Source organism: Morone saxatilis, unplaced genomic scaffold (genome assembly GCF_004916995.1).
Source record: "Morone saxatilis isolate NCDOM2014 unplaced genomic scaffold, NCSU_SB_2.0 Contig0, whole genome shotgun sequence".
NCBI classification, from domain to species: Eukaryota; Metazoa; Chordata; class Actinopteri; family Moronidae; genus Morone; species Morone saxatilis.
The window spans coordinates 6,791,993-6,808,041 of record NW_023339650.1 but is presented as its reverse complement, the minus strand read 5'-3'; the positions used below and the strand labels follow the sequence as shown (position 1 = coordinate 6,808,041).

At 42.4% G+C, this 16,049-nt stretch overlaps 1 protein-coding gene across 2 annotated transcripts in view; it reads left to right on the top strand.

The window, feature by feature from the left end:
- Positions 1-16,049, top strand: part of LOC118343574 (matrix metalloproteinase-16-like) — a 69,283-nt gene that overhangs the window by 736 nt on the left and 52,498 nt on the right. The window lies entirely within an intron of this gene.

Genomic DNA, 16,049 nt, shown 5'->3' with positions numbered 1-16,049 from the left:
TTTCCCTTTTTTTTTTTTTTCCCCTCCCCACTTTTTTCTTTTGAAAGAACACGTTGAACAGATCCGATGGAATATTTATCACAGCACAATAGCCTTATCTCTCTTCCCCTGTGTGGGCTTGTTTGTGCTCTCAAAAGTGGGTTAACATTTCAGTCGAAGCAGTGTCACAAGCAGGATGAGGAGTTGCCTGATTTCACAATGATACAATTTGATAGAAAATGCCCCCAGTGTGGGCAACGAGACTAGTTTAATTTTAGTCTAATACTGTAATCTTCCTGTATAAACTCTACATACCCGTGTAATTCAGCACTAAGTCAACAGAAATCTTCAGTCAGTGGGGCAAATATTCAGAGCGGGTCCAGGGCCAGATCTTTGTGATTTTTAGGGGTCCCGTTACTTGAGAATTTTAAGACCAAACATGAGAACCTCCACTTTTGGAGAGTTAAGATAGTATCGCTTGTGCCATTATTGCAAGAGCAGCACATGTTCTAAGGCTTAATTCTGCAGAAAGAGATCTTCTGGGTTCACAGGCAACAATGTGGGCAGCCAGAAGAGATTTTAACTGAAAATAAAAGGGCTTCTTTTCAAAGGGAGCCTGTATTCTGATCTGATATCCCGACTTAATGGATCGTTAAAAGCCTCCAGACTACAAGTGTTACGCCAATAAACTCTAACGCTCAACCCGCCTTTTTAGAAAGACTCCGTGTTTATTCTTTTTGCCGTTTCTTTCTTTTAAGATCCTGCAGAGCTCACACAAGCTCCCCTCCCTTGGGTCGGGAAAAATGGGAGAAATGTGGGTTTTATCTGTGTATTTTACATCCTCCTTCGTTTCCAGAGCAAAATCGACCACTGTTGAATGCACAAGGCTATCATAAAGTGTTCCACCGCGACCCCTCGCTGTCTCTCACACTTGGCTGCCCACACTCGCGCACACCACACAGGAACATCCTGGCATGTGTACTGACAGTCATTTAAGTCCTACATGCACATTTCCACATGATTTGCAAGCTTGGCATGCCACACTGTCCCCTTTGGAAAGGCAGGGAGCAGATTTGGTCCAGATGCTACAGGTTACTCAGTTAAAATGTCCAGGCTCACATGACAGAGAGAGGGAGAAAGTTCGAGAGATGGAAAGAAGGTTCACCCTTTGTCCTCCGCTCGTATGTCTTCGACCGTTTTCCTCTAAAATGACGGGAATAGACTCACCCCTGGGCCAGAAACCCGTGCGAGACGTAATCAAATATCATAAATACGAGCGTTATGTATAAGAACAATTAATTATGGCTAATCATGGTCATATTTCACATTCCCCGCTCCCCCGTCTTCTGCCTTCACTTGTCATCATCCTCCCCCGGCCCTTGCATCTCATTTCTTCTCCAGGCTTTTCCCTGCCGTGCTTTCATGTGACTGTCCTGTCGTCAAGGCGCTCTGATCTTTCCTCTTTTATACCGGCTGCTTGCACTTCACAAATCTTAGAATAGTTGGAAGCCAGTCTGTGGCAGCCAGAGGACGTGTGAGCAGCGATTCTAACTGTAATTCCTTTGGCTTTTGAATGTGTGAGATGTAGCTGAAGCGGTAGGACACAGGAAACCTTCGGGAAAGAAAAAGTACCAGTCAATGCATCTCTGCATGTATGACTGTCATAAAATAAGATGTTCTGAGTGTACATCGATGGCAGCCTCCCGCGACGCCTGTCATGTAAAGATTCCACTGTGCTCACACTTGTCAGTGGATCATCCTGCCGAGGGAGTGCAGCATTGAATGCGTGTGGTTACAGTCGCTTCGTATCCCACTGCGATCGCTGGGTTTTCAGCGTCCCGACATGATACCCTGTGCCGCCGGATGTCAAAGCTTCCACGTGTCGACATTCTTGTCTTTTCGCTGTAACGCGAGCCGTTTAATTTAACCGCCATCATCGGCTTGGGTGTCCCAGAGGTGAGAGAACAATTCGGGCTGCTGTATGACGGACATTTTACCCCTATTATCCACAACCCTGGAGGAAACTTTAAAGGTTTTAGCGTAACTGTAAGAGCTCTGCAAACAGTGAGCTGCTTCACAAAAGCTCAGCAGTATCATGCTGCAGGTTATTATACAGCCAGTGGAAGGGGACTGGTGCCTCTGTAATGTTCCAAACAATCTGTTTTGGAAAGACTGTTGAACTGGTTTCACTGGTGCCACTTACTGGACTTATTATGACTGTGTGTGTGTGTGTGTGTGCCACAGGTTATAGAGGGTAATACTGAAGAGAGAGCTGAGTGTTGGCTCTAAATGACAGCTGTGGTTTGAGGTAGGAGGTCACCTAAAGCTGCCCTGTAATTGGCGGTCAGACTGCAGTCTTTTAGGGAACGTTACCCTTTAGGATGGCAGCTTCAGAGCGCACTTCCTGGTGGAGTTCACTGTAATGCCAATTTTCTCCTTTCTTACAATTTTCTTTGCTCTGGATGACATTTTAGAGAAAGTACAGCCTGTCACAGGGTGATAAAATAGTAATTAATACTATCTTGTAACACCTCACTTCAGTCTAACACTGTAGATCTGCCAGTCGGTGCTTGCTGCCGAAATATTTCAGAAAAAAGCTCCTCAGCTTTTGTTTATGCGGTTGTCTTCCCTGAAGAAGTCATTTTCTCTGCAAATTAGACAATGTCATTAACAGTGGCACAGCCACGAGTTGATTTCATTTATCTCCTTGCGAGTTTTATTTTTCTGTTCCAATTTATATTGATTTTCTATGACAAAGTAACGAGCTGGTGACACAGCCCGTCAAGTCATTTTCAGTGCTTTCTTTGTAAGGCCACATGCTGTAGGCGGGCTGTGCAAGCAGCCGAGCTATCTTGAGTTATGTGTATCATTAGTTTTTATATAACACGGAGTAATTAAAAGAGAGATTTTTTGTATCTCTTTTCCCTGTCTGTGTTTGACACTGCCTGACAGTTAGGATGGAGTCTCGTTTAATATTGCGTAAGAGTTGTCTCCGCTCAGTGCCACAAACACAGCCATCCTGAGCGCTGTTCTGCTGTCTTCCCATTTTGTCTTAAGTGGTTGTTTTGAACTGGTGCTTTAAGGCTTTCACTTCAAGAAACAGCATCATATTTAGGAGCTTTAAAGGCCAAGTGCCCCGCTGAAACTTTTAACCCTGTGCTGGGGTTTTCATCTCACGCTAAAAATCTATGCTTTGACCTTTGGATGCTGGCACCATGTGAGCGAGGTGTACATTTAAAGAATCTGCGAACATTGCAGTGAGACAGGAATGTATTCGAAAGTCCAAAATTTGTGTGGTTACATAAAGTCCTCACTGTATCCTTCTTTTAATTCTGGTGGGATTTGTAATATTTTGACTCATGGCTGATTTTTCTCACCACAGTAACTTTCTCTAGGAACACAACAACAACAACAACAAGAACAACAACATGAAATCGCCAAAGCCTCCTGAGCATGGCATTGCCTTGGTTACACTCGCAGAAAGGCATCAGGTGCAGCGCTTCGCTCTGAGTCACATTAAGTGTTTGAATCATGCCACCGTGCCCACCAGAGACACAGCAAAGTTGCACAGTCAGAGATAATCTGCTGCACAACAAAGAGAGCGCAAAGTTGCTCTGGTGTACTCCCATCTGTTAACACATCCTGTCTCAGATGAATGAATGAATAAATAAAAGCTGGTTTGGCTAGACTCTGCTGACAGTCGACTGGAACTATTACCTCCACCAAGGACCTTATCGGGTCCCCCTGTCTGTTGGTTGTCTGTCTGTCAGCGTCAGAGAAAACCAAGCAATCTGAGCAGATCTCCATGAAATGTGGTGGACAGACCTTGTGTTGAGAAACGATTGATTAGATTTTGATCGCGATCCAGATGTGGAAATTCAAACAATAGTCAGTTATTGACTTTTAGCCATAACTGTGAAACAGACACAGATAGGGACTCTGATTACAAAATGTTAAACATGCCAACATCTAATCTAATCTAACGTTAAATATGTGGGTGTAACGGTTTTGTGCTGTTCTGTTTTTATGGCTTAAACAGCTGCAGTTGTGAGATTTGCCTGTTTGCAAACTGACTGCGTTGTTCAAGCCCATCGGCCCGTTAGCCTAGCTTAGCATAAAGACTGGAAACGGGGAGAAACAGTCAGCTTTGGTCTGTCCAAAAGCTCAACGGATACCAAAACAGAAATGGAAAAACAATAACTTGGGGTTTTATATGGCGTTATACGTTGGAACTATTTCTTGGCCAGGCCCAGTGATATTCTCAAAAACCCAATCACAGCGACCTCAGCTCACAACTTGTTTTTTTATATTCTAGTTTGTGTGTAGATGTAAAGAAAAGTGCTAATTGGTACGCATTAGAGGCGCTGCAGGAATAGAGTTCATTGGATTCAACATGAATTTAATTCTTTTATACAGTATGTCATCTCCCATATCACGCTAAACACTACATTGACATAATAAACCGTTCTCATTAATATCAAGATGCTGATTTCACCCCAATCACTCAGCCCTACTGCAACATTATGAGTCACATACCACTGTAACTACTGAAGCTGTTTTCAGCACTATGCTAATGCCAGAGCACAGCCCCGTCCAATGCAAACTACTTAGTGCTGTTGTCACCATGTGGGGAATGGTAGAGCTTCATTCCTGTCACAGCTCGTGTTACCAGTTGGCATGCTCGGCCTCTGAGTGGCATCTGAATAATGGAAAGCAACTGGTGTGAACGTGAATGTGCGTGCGTATGAGTGTAAACAGTTGTGTCTTCTCTCTCGTTGATGACCAAAGAATAGGAACTGAGAGATTTATTATGCGGGACTAAACCGAGAGGTTAGCTGTAGAACTGTAAACTGTGTCAGAACAATATGAAAGGTCCGATTTGCTATTTTTGGTGATAAACGTTCACTGCTGTGGTGTTTTTGTGCTGCATTTCCCAGAAATCACTTGGCAGTCAAACAGTGCACATGGTTCCTCGGTGTGTTTTTACTTGAAATTTCTCTTAATGAAGTTTGAATGTTCCCCTACTCTCCTGCGCCACGGTGGTACTTACATTAACTACCTAACCACTCCACACAATTGTCCGCAAAAGCCTCGGATTGAGCAAATGTAAAAACTACAGCTGATGATGCTTTGGGCTTTATATTGGCATGAAAATCTAGTTATTCAGTTATGTTTCTTAACAATTTCCACTGGTGCCTTTAACAAAGTAGATGTGGAATTGTTGCTGGGGTTTCTGTGCAGCCATATCTCCCTCCTACATACAGTACACTTTGTATGTATGAGCTTACCTCCTGTGTCTGAGTGCTTGCAGGCGTATTTATGAGTGTATTTATACTTGTGTGCACTGCCCTCGTTTCTCACTGAGCAATCATATGGATTGCAAGTACACAAACACTCACACACACACACACACACAGCATTCTTGACGTCATTTGGCTTTGATAGGAGAGCAGATTTCTGAGACGCTGGGGTGTCTGTGTCAGTCTGTTCACCCAATCCTGGAGAAATACACAACACCTGCACTGACCTAAATGATTCATAATCACACACCTGATTTTCCTGAGCAACCACTTGTTATTGTTATGTATTGCTCCAGATCTTTCTCCCTGTATGCCAACACGCTGTCATTCTCTCTCTCAAATGTATCTTTGGTCACAGCTTACTGAGCTGTTAAATCCTTAATGTGACTGACAACTGCAACATTAGATGATGCCAATGGGGCGTCACATGTACGGCTGTCAATTAAGCTGTAGACAGAAACGCTCGGAGACGTGTGTGTGTGTGTGTGTGTGTGAGTGTGTGTTGTTTTTTTACTCAGCGCAATTTTGTGAATCATGTCAACTGTTGCAGTCTGTTTGTGTGCAGTAATACAATGAATACGTGATTACTGAGTATCAATCAGCCGTATGAAGGTTTGGTCTTCAAGGATAGAGATCTCTCCGCAGAGTGACTTTATAAGACATCAGCTAACAAGACAAGTCTGTGTGTCATTTTCCAACATCTTAAGTCATCGAAACGCTTTGGGAAAACCCCAAAAGATGATCCACTAGAGAAGGCGGCGTTCTGATCAGTATGTATGATCAGACTGTGACATTTTTGGTTGACATTTTTGTGACATTTTGTCCTAATGGGGCCACGGAGATGGTGAACACGGTGTGCATCGCATATTGCTCGAGTGTGTGTGTGTGTGTATGTGTAAATATGTAGCAATGCCCCGTTCGACCTCTGTAATAATCACATTGCACCGCGGTCACGAGGTGCAGATGATAGCTTGAAATTTAAACATTTTTACAGTATGAATTCAAGTACAGCAGTTAAATTATGTGTGTGGGTTTGTGGTTACTGGTGTGGGCAGGAAGGCTGTGGTTGCCTTGACGACCCTGGCACACTCGCTGGCGGGTCGGCGTGTAAGCGATGAATAATTCAGGGCGGTCAGAGGCGGCAGGCTTTCCCAGGAGGCCGGTATCATGTTCCCACGAGTCACCTGCGCTCCGAGCTCCGTTCACTCCCAGCTGCTCCGTCCCAGCTCTGTGACTGGACAGATAACCACTGGTTTTTAATATCATATGTGCTTCGCTTGGAAATGTAGAAAGTGGCATCTTTATTTTGAGAAAATAACGAAGTAAAAAGGTTGGAAAAGTTATTCTTTTGTTTTTTACCCACTGTAACCCCTAAAACTTCAATGTTCTCGTCACATATAGAACCATAGAATTCTATCAGGGCTGGAAAAATGCTTTTTATTCAGGTGCTTCCATAAAGGACGAGCGTATTAGTGGCATCAGGTGGTGCAGTTTGTCCGTTCTGGGCTAGTGTAGTAACATGCTGCTTCAACGTGGCGGACTAGAATTATTATTTTTTAAACATCTCATTCTAAGGTAAGAAAAACACAAAGATTCCTACTTTCAGTTGATTATACACTAATGAAAACACACCTATGATATTCACTTTCTACCAATAGATCCTCCTGAATGTTACACACTGGACCTTTAACTTGCCAATAAGTGGTAGACCTGATATTTCTAATGTAACTTCAAGGTCTTCTGCTGATTTTCTATCCTAGCAGGGAGCTAATTGAATTCACTCAGCATCCCTGGGTGTAAAGCATTCACTGATTAGATGAGTCGAATGAAAACCAGGAGGGCTCTGAGGCAAGTACTGACAGGAAGTCGCCCAAAGCAGAGGAACCTGTTGGCACTTTGCAGCCTACAGGCAGTTTTTAAGGCAGCTCCTTCCGACACTCAGCCTGTCACATGAAGCAGCGCACCTGTGTCAGTCGATGTTTGTGAAATTGTACCGAGTGGCATATGGCTCATAATTGGACCGCCATACCTGCTAAATGAATGCCAAACATTATCCTGGAGTTTAGGTTAGCATTCTCAGTTTTGACAGATGGATCTTGTGAATTATGAAAGAATTTATATGGAAACCCAAAATAGTCTGCACTTATTGGTTGTCTGATTATATCATATAAGTAAAGTTTGATTTTGAAGATATTTATACATAAACCTTGGTACTTACTTTGTGTTTGACAGATTCAGAGACAGAAGAGGCTGAAACAGCTAAACTGTAAGCCCGATGCATACTGTATGTGCATATACAGTCCATGTATATAAACTCTTAAAAACATGCAGGAACAGTATGTGCACTCAAGGTTGAGTAATACTGGTAAATATACAAGGTACAGTATATCTCCTGTGTCACATTTTGCCTATAAACCTTCACTGAGTAGCTCAGGCTCATAAACACACTGCTCTGAGCAGCTCATTGACGCTCTGTGACAAACCTGCTCCGATCACAAGCATAAATAAATAGATTTTGTACAGCAGTCTGAGCCTAATTACCTCCAATACTGCGCCGTGTTTCACAGGATCCGGGGTGAGTGTCGAAAAGTGTTGGAAAACGTGGGAAATAACGTGTGATTCGAGGTACCGTCACAGAAATAAAGAGATTTCACTGAAGCAAGACAAATGCAGAGATGACAGTTGCCAAAGTTTCTCACGAGACCGTTTATGGTTGCTAAAAGTTTGTGACACTGACATGTTAAAGCCATAGTCATTCTCTTTCAACTTAAATCACACTTTTTCATACTGCATATGGCTTCTCGTTAAATTTTCAGCCACTTTTAAAGTCACTTTAATGTCAAAATTCCACCTTCACCGTCTGACTAAAGCTAAACTTCCAGGTCCACAACTCGCCATAAACAATTAATGCACATGTGATCTGCAGCACAAGCCGCATGCCGCCCCTGTAATCCGAGGGGGCCGCGCTCCTATCAGCTGATCGCTCACAAACATCAACATCAGCAGCCACCGCATGCTGCCGGCGCGTTGCCATGCCGACCGGGCCTCGTCAGGCACAACTCATCTATAATACAGTGATTCCATCGCCTTACAGGTTGGCCTTTTGATGGCACCCATCGGCTAATTGGCCCGCCTTCTGCTCGTCAGGTAGCGGGCCAAGCCAGCTGGTTGAGAGGTGGTCCGGGGACATGAATGCTTCGGGTTCACCTCAGTTCAGTGCATGTGTGGGGCATCTGGATGAGGACAAGGCCTGTGACTAACTCAAATACTCCGCCTTCTCTTTCACCCGGTAACTCACGCGTTGCTGTCCTGATGTGCACCGTTGACTTCGCTAAGTCTGGTTCTGGTTTTTAGTCTCTCTGTTAGAAACTGTTCCGTACCTGACAGGTCTTATGTAGCTATGCTTAAAGTAGATCTGAGGGCCAAGATTTTAGACCCCAAGATGTTTTTTTTTTTTTTTCATAGTGTGACAAAGGTGAAAATGAAAAATGCACCCTGTGTGTGGAGAAGTGATGTGAGCTCTTCTTGCATCAGAAGCGTGAGAGAAATCTACTTCAAAGTGGAGTGAAATCAAGTGTGGAGAACCCCAAAAATAGGCACTGTAGCCTTCAGACATTTTAGTCTTCATCAGGGCAGGCTGGTGGACTCCTTATCTTTGCACTTCAAGAACGCCTTGATTTCTGGAGAAGTTTAACCTCATTATAGCTCTCCACTCTTTCCGGAAGACTCACTGTTTTTCTAACAGCATAATTATTAGATTACATGAGAGACTTATTTTTGTTTCATGACATGTTCACAACTGGCTGGCTCGATTCAGTTGCATCATGATGTGGGTTAGAGTTTGGGTGAATGCATAAATGGAATAATTACTGGTTCGTTAAAACATTTTTGTCTGATATCAAGACAGCTACATGTATTTTTCGCCGTTATGTCACACTGTACGTTATGTCATCTATACTGTTTCCTTCTAGCGGCTCTTTTTCGTCCTCTATGACCGGTTAAATCCAGTTACATTCTTAAAGGAATAGTAAAACATTTTGGGAATATATTTCTTGCTGAGAGTTAGATGAGAAGATTCATAGCCTTTTGATCTCTGTCTGTTAAATATTAACACCAGGAGACGCCTAGCTTAGCTTAGCACAGTGACTAGAAACAACTAGCAAGCACATAACCTGTTTCTACACAGGTTTTTACACTTGATGTGTTAATTAGTGAGATGTACAAGTGTTTTTTTGATTTTTGATCATAGACAAGTGAGCTGTTTCCAGTCTTTAAGCTAAGCTAAGCTAAGCGTCTGTTTGCTATAGCTACATATTTACCATAAAGACGTAAGAGAGGTATCAATCGTCTCGTCTAACTTTTGGCACGTGTTTAAGCATGTTTCCCGAATGTACAGCAATTCCTTTAATGCTCCTGTCCAATTATTTCTTTCTTAGCTTAGATGCAAGAAAAGAGATCCCATTGCATGACAAAGTTCCCAAAGTGTAATGTTTTTGCTTGGTTTAAGTGTGCCAACTCCTAATGGGCAAGAGTAAAAATGCACAAATGTATCATTTTCTGCTTTGATCCAGATAGCTGAGCTACAGATGTGAACATGCTCTTAATATCTCCTCATAAACAATTCATGAAGCTTTTCTCCTCCGTTATGATCTGATGTCAAAATAATGACTGTACCCTGTAACGTTTTTAGATCCTCTGATATTTTATCTCTAGCTCTGTTTGCAGTACTGTTGCAGTGAGCTCTGTCAGCCCAGTGAACCACTTGTAATGCAGCGCTAGATGAATTATGGTTACCACTCTGTGTCATTATTATTACAACAACAAGGAGTCCAAATTGCAGCTCTATTGAACAGCACCATCTTCGCTCACAAGCTGCCTCGTTATCCATTTGCAGAGAGGGGCCGGGGAGGAATGTCTGTCTTATTGAATAAGAAGGCTGTCGAGCTGGAGCCTCCTGCTTTCAAGACTCCTTACATTGGCAGAACACCGGGAAACATAGCTCACGGAGAGAAAGATTGAATCAATGGAGAGACTGAGAAAGAAAGAGAGGACTGTAGCAGAGAGGGAGGATAAAGAAAGCAATAAGGACAGATAGGAGAGTGAAAGGTAAAGAAAAGAGCTTGGTACTGATTCAGCAAAACACATTTTTAAGATCTACTCTTCTCTCGGATTATGAGAGGAAGATTGGTCACTATCCTGGAGGTAGTGAAACAGTGGGAGACACGCCTTCAGTCAGCTGTGTGCTCTATAGGCAGTAGTAAATATGTGCTGTATTGTTGTTAAAGCTAATCCTCTCTTTTTCCTATGAGACATGTTTGAGTGGCATTCTATTAGCACGTCCCACATCAATGACCCTCTCGTATAATTCAAGCTCCTTCTATTTTTTGCCTCTTCCTAAAAGAAATGATGGAATACTATACTAATAATATAAACTATAATCTATAAACTCCAACTGAGGGTTCTTGAGGGTGTGTATTTGGATTCTGGAAGTGCCACTGTTTTTCTATGTGACTGATACAAAGACACAAGTCTGTAAGTTTTGGGCTTTGTCTCGAAGTGGGGCTGTGACCGATTTTTCCTCACCACGGAAGAAAAAACATATCCCTGCGGTCCGGCGGTTTACCGCCAATGGTCGAGAGAGTGAGAGAAAGCGAGCTGCGGGAACGTGAAAAGCTTAGCATTAAGTTGTCGATCTGGCAGGTAATGTACAGTGTAGGTTACAGTTTGTCAGATCATTAATGCTCGAGCTTCTCAAGACCAAAGAACGTCCTGTGTTATTGCTATAACTGCTGGAAAATTGAGGAGGGTTAGCCTCGAATGAAAACCAGCCTGGAAGCGGAGCAGGAAAGGCAGCAATACCGCTGTGCCGTTTAATGTTGGCTCCGGAGCGATCGTGTCACTTTCAGCAGCTTTGTAATCCAGCCTTGAACTGAAGTGTCTGCTCGGAGATTTTGTAAAAAAATAAAACCATAATGATTACGCTGAATGTCTTCTCTGATTATTTATCCATTTTTCCGTGTTGAAAAGTTATCGTTGCTCTTATGGATTGTTAGCCCTTCACTGTCAATCCCATGATGCCCTGTCGACAGATCAGACAGGGGCTGTGTTCCCGACTTGACCAATCGGAGGCAGACAGAGTAGGGCGGGTCTTCAGCAAAGGCCTGTGGGGAAAAAATAATGCAAGATCTCAAACGCATTGCGCAATGGAATAACGGTGGCGGTAAGAAGCTCAACCCTGTGGTAGGCAGCACATAAAGGGGCTGTTGTAGCCTTAACCTGACCCATAACTAGGGACTAAAATCAGGTCAAAAGTCCCTCAACTTTATTGAAGTGCAATATTTAAATGTTGGAATACTCCTTTAAGCATATAATTATGTACAATCAAGAAGCCCCAGTGTGTATGAAATATATCTGCAATTCTACATCCATCTCTGCATGAACAAAACACAGTCAGCGTCCGCAGCCCCATTTTGTTCAGTCTGCAAAATGTTGCTAAAGAAGAGACACAGAATGATGTGCTTGCTGTCAGTGTGCAAAATTTCATTGAAAGTACCGGCTGCTCTTTTCTGCTAGATTCATTTATTGTGCTGTCTGAACCAGTGTGACAGCTTACACCCTCCACATCCTGCCTGTGTCCCCCCATCTCTTCTAGGACACTGAACACCTCCTGCATGCAGACCCACACGCTCACACACCATCCAATATCCTGTCAGCGTCTGAGTGACAGACATATCTAACAGCAGCGTCGTCTTTCTCTTACTCTGTCCCCTCTTTTCTAATACGTCTCCGTATCTGATAATGGCTGCATTGTCTGGGAGCCCAAACACATCACACCGCCTCACTTAATGCTTACTGCCAACACCTCTTGAAAAAACTCAGTTGTTTTCTTCGCAGCTTCTCATTTACATAATAATCCTGTTTTCCATTCTGCAAATACATTTCATGCACTTCTTACATTCTGAGCAGGCTTTCGAAACATCTAAATTGTTGAATCTGTGCAAACGTTCCTGTCATAAGTCATTAATGCAGTTTCTATATGTTTTCAAAACCCATCTGATGATCTGAAGCTCGTGTTTCCCTGCCGACACAAACAGGTTGTACAGCATTGTAAGGCTGCAGGGGAAAAACAGCCTCATAGCAATTGGGTTTTTGTTTGGCTAAATGTGCAGTGCCACGTGTAAGTGTAGACTTTTTTTTTTTTTCATGTTTCACCCCAAAAGCAGCAGGTTTTTCGCCGGGCCAGTGGTTGTAAGACGGAGCCGAGTGCGGTCGCCTCCACTGTCAGAGAGGAGATGTGAGGGACAGACAGAGATGATTACAGGACAAGAAGAGGGAAAGTAGACATTAGGAGACAGAGGAACGGTGGCAGAGAGTGACACGGCAGAGGAAAGGAGAGAGCTAGGGAGAGATCTTACAGCGTGCGTGAAGCTTGTGATACCCGCTGGTTAATGAGATTTGAGTGAATTAAGCTTTATGATGGCGCTGTAAAGATGATTGTTCAGCATGCCTGTAATTGTGTGTAAATATATAAAATGTAAATGCTGCTTGAGGTGTAATCAAATTTGCCATTGTAAAACTGAAAGAGCTTTAAAGTCCTGAAAGTTTTGGACTCTGATTTGGAAAGTTAAAAATAAAATTTGAACGTCTGTAATAACTGCTCTGTACTTGTAATGTTTGCCGTGTTGCCTTTCAGCTTTGCATGCTGGTATTTATGACACTATTTTAACTCTGGGGGGGAAAAAGCAGCTCAAAAACATCTCGAACCAGACTGTTTCTAACAGAGGGTCAATCAATCCTTTGTGCCTTTCTAACCTAAATCATAGTTTATGCTTTCAAATCCTTACTTTCAGTTTTAGAAAATTGTGAATTTCACCTCATGCATTGCAATTTACTTCACCATGACAGATTAAAACTGAGCATATGGGTGTGTTTTGGAGAGATTTGCTTGTCTGTGTTGGTGTATGTGTGTGTGTGGCATGTGTGGTTGTAGTATTTCTGTCGTGTTTTTTTTCATGGCTGAGCTCTCTGTCAGTGTCAGCAGTGGCTTTAGTGCGTTCGTCGGCGTTCCAGTGAGTGTTTGCAAGTGTTTCGTGAGTGTGTGTCCGTGTCTTTGTCCGAGCCTGTGCATATGTGTGTACATGCCTGTGTCAGATTACGGGGCTGTAGTTTCAGTAGCTGAGCAGCTGAATGGAAACCTCACCCATGCACCTCTCTCCCCAGAGGTCTATCCAGAGTGTAAAAACCTGACACACATCATAACATTTTCACTATTATCTCTGAGTGAAATAGACAAGAGCACCGAGCAGAGGAAGATGGAAAATAAAGGACATGAAGGCGTGTAAAGGTAGAAGAAAGAATGACATATGAGGAAGCTCTGTGAGAATCATGACACGTGCATAACATTTTGACATCTGCCACCCTGATGAGAGTTGGGCATGATAAGTCTTTGTGGCAGAGTGTGGTTCTGTGCATGTGCCTACCTATAGTCCTCAGGAGACAGGAAGCAGGTAGGCAGAGCGGCAGGGATTTGTCAGTGTGCCAATCACAGCACAGATAGGACAAAGAGGAAGTCTGGCTGAGATACTATAGGTTCTTCTTTGTTTATCCCTTTTAGCAGAAGCCTGAAAGACCTAAAATATTTATTTATTAGTGCATTTTGTTATATTTGTTGTGATATAGGATTCAATATTGGATTTAGTTATTGAAGTATTGAGATATCGATCATTTCTTGAGAAATTTTCCAGAAAAACTAACTGTAATTTGGTAGTACGTATAGGGAATGTGGAGACAAACCTCAGACATGGATGTACTTAATTGGGTTGAGTTTCCTTGAAAGAGTTGCTCCTATTAAACCCAATTAAATACTGTATGCACTGTATTCAGAATTCATTTCCTACTTGAAACCCCCCTATATTTATATATTTTTAATTGTACGCTTGTCTATAGACAAATTCTACATTTTTGAATGTGCAGCTGACCTGCTACAAGTTCACCGACTGGTTGCACTTAATTGGAATGAATTAATTGAAACTGTCTCCATTTTCTCCATAATTACCATTATGTACTATTAGTACCATTATGTAGTCTTTCAGGAAGCTTTTAATGAATTTACTGTTACATATCAGTTCCTTTCTTGGATATTATACAAAACTACGGGACGTATAGAAGTGTTACCAAAATATGTCAAATATTCTCTTTCCCAGATCGTTAAGGAGGTGTTACAGCTCTTAAATTGAGAGTTAGATAAGAAGTTTGACACCACACACCATATGGGTCTTATAAGAATGAAGCTGGAGCCAGAAGCCAGTTAGCATAGCTTAGCATAAAGACTAGAAACAGGAGGAAACTACCCTGGCTCTGTCAAACAGTAACAAAATCTGTCTACCAGCACTGCACCAGCTCAATTACCAACTTACTATTTAGTTTGTTTAAAACCGGACAAAAAGTCTAAAAACAACAAGTTGTGATTTTATTATATTACGACTGGGCAAGAAACAGTCTGGCACAGAACCCCCCGTACAACCACAACTTGTTGTTTTTACAGTTAACAAGCAGCTGTTTTGTGGAATCAGTGGTCAACCATTTGCCATTGCAAATAAATACACAGTGCTCAGGCGCCTGGACATCTCTCTGGCATATGTATACACTGTCAGAATTGAAATATTACTCAATAACTTATTGTCCCCAAGCTCAATATAACTGTAGTTCACAGCAACCAAAAATCACAAAGATTGCCATCTTTTATTGTTTACTGTTTCTCAATGTGTAGCACTTTATGAATATCTATAAAGAGCCCATCCAATGTGTTTCTGAAGAGCTCATTGTTGCTGCTTGGAGCCTGACATGAGGCTCAGAAGCTGTAGACTCACATTTGTTCCATTGTTGAATAATGGTTTGCCTTTTATTGCATTCTCCTCGCTCGCTCTCACACCATGCTTCCCTCCCTGTTTAGTGAATTTCATTCTCAGTGTGTATGCTATCCTAAGCAGCAGGCCTCCATAATGACTGAGACAGCTCGACAACATTGTGTACGAGAATAGCGCTCAGGTTTCACAGCACAGTGCTGCTGAATGAAGAATAAAAAAAAAAGGGTTGAGGCAGATGCGCAGCCTGACGGTTCTGAGTTCGTTGGGTCTTTGAGATTCTAGGCCAGTGTTATTGTTGTTATTATTATTATTATTTCCCCACACTTCAAACAATACAATTAGTTTTTTATTGGTTTAATTTTCGCTTTATTGGTTGGTTGGCTTTGTGTTGCTAAATGCAGCAGTTGGCAAATCTGTTTGCTGTTTTTATGATGAAGACTGAGAGAATACAGAGAGGCTGGGACTGTCCAAATCCCTAAAGCCTCTTCGGTGGGAAAGCCCAGCCGATCCCCCCTCTTCTCCCTGGTCCAAAGATCTGAGCTGTGATTCCCTCTGGCAGGATTTTATAGTGACATTGAAAGCTCCATTACACCAAAGCCTTTCCCTGACAAGCCAAATGACATGATAACAGATGACTTTCTGCACTATATACTCGTAAAGGGAGTTCTCTCTTTCTACTTCTGCCCTTTTCCTTACCAAAATATCTTTTAAAAAAGTGCCTTTAACTCTGCTATTTGCTGATGTCTTTCTTACTTTTGTGTCACTAGCTCTCACATTAAGTCGTATCTTGATGACATTTATATGATGTTCTAGGTCATGTGGAACAGGGAATATTTTTTATCTTAATTTATTCCCAGAAATTCAGCTGTCGTCTGCTTGAAGTGCTTCTTTTGCACAAATACAA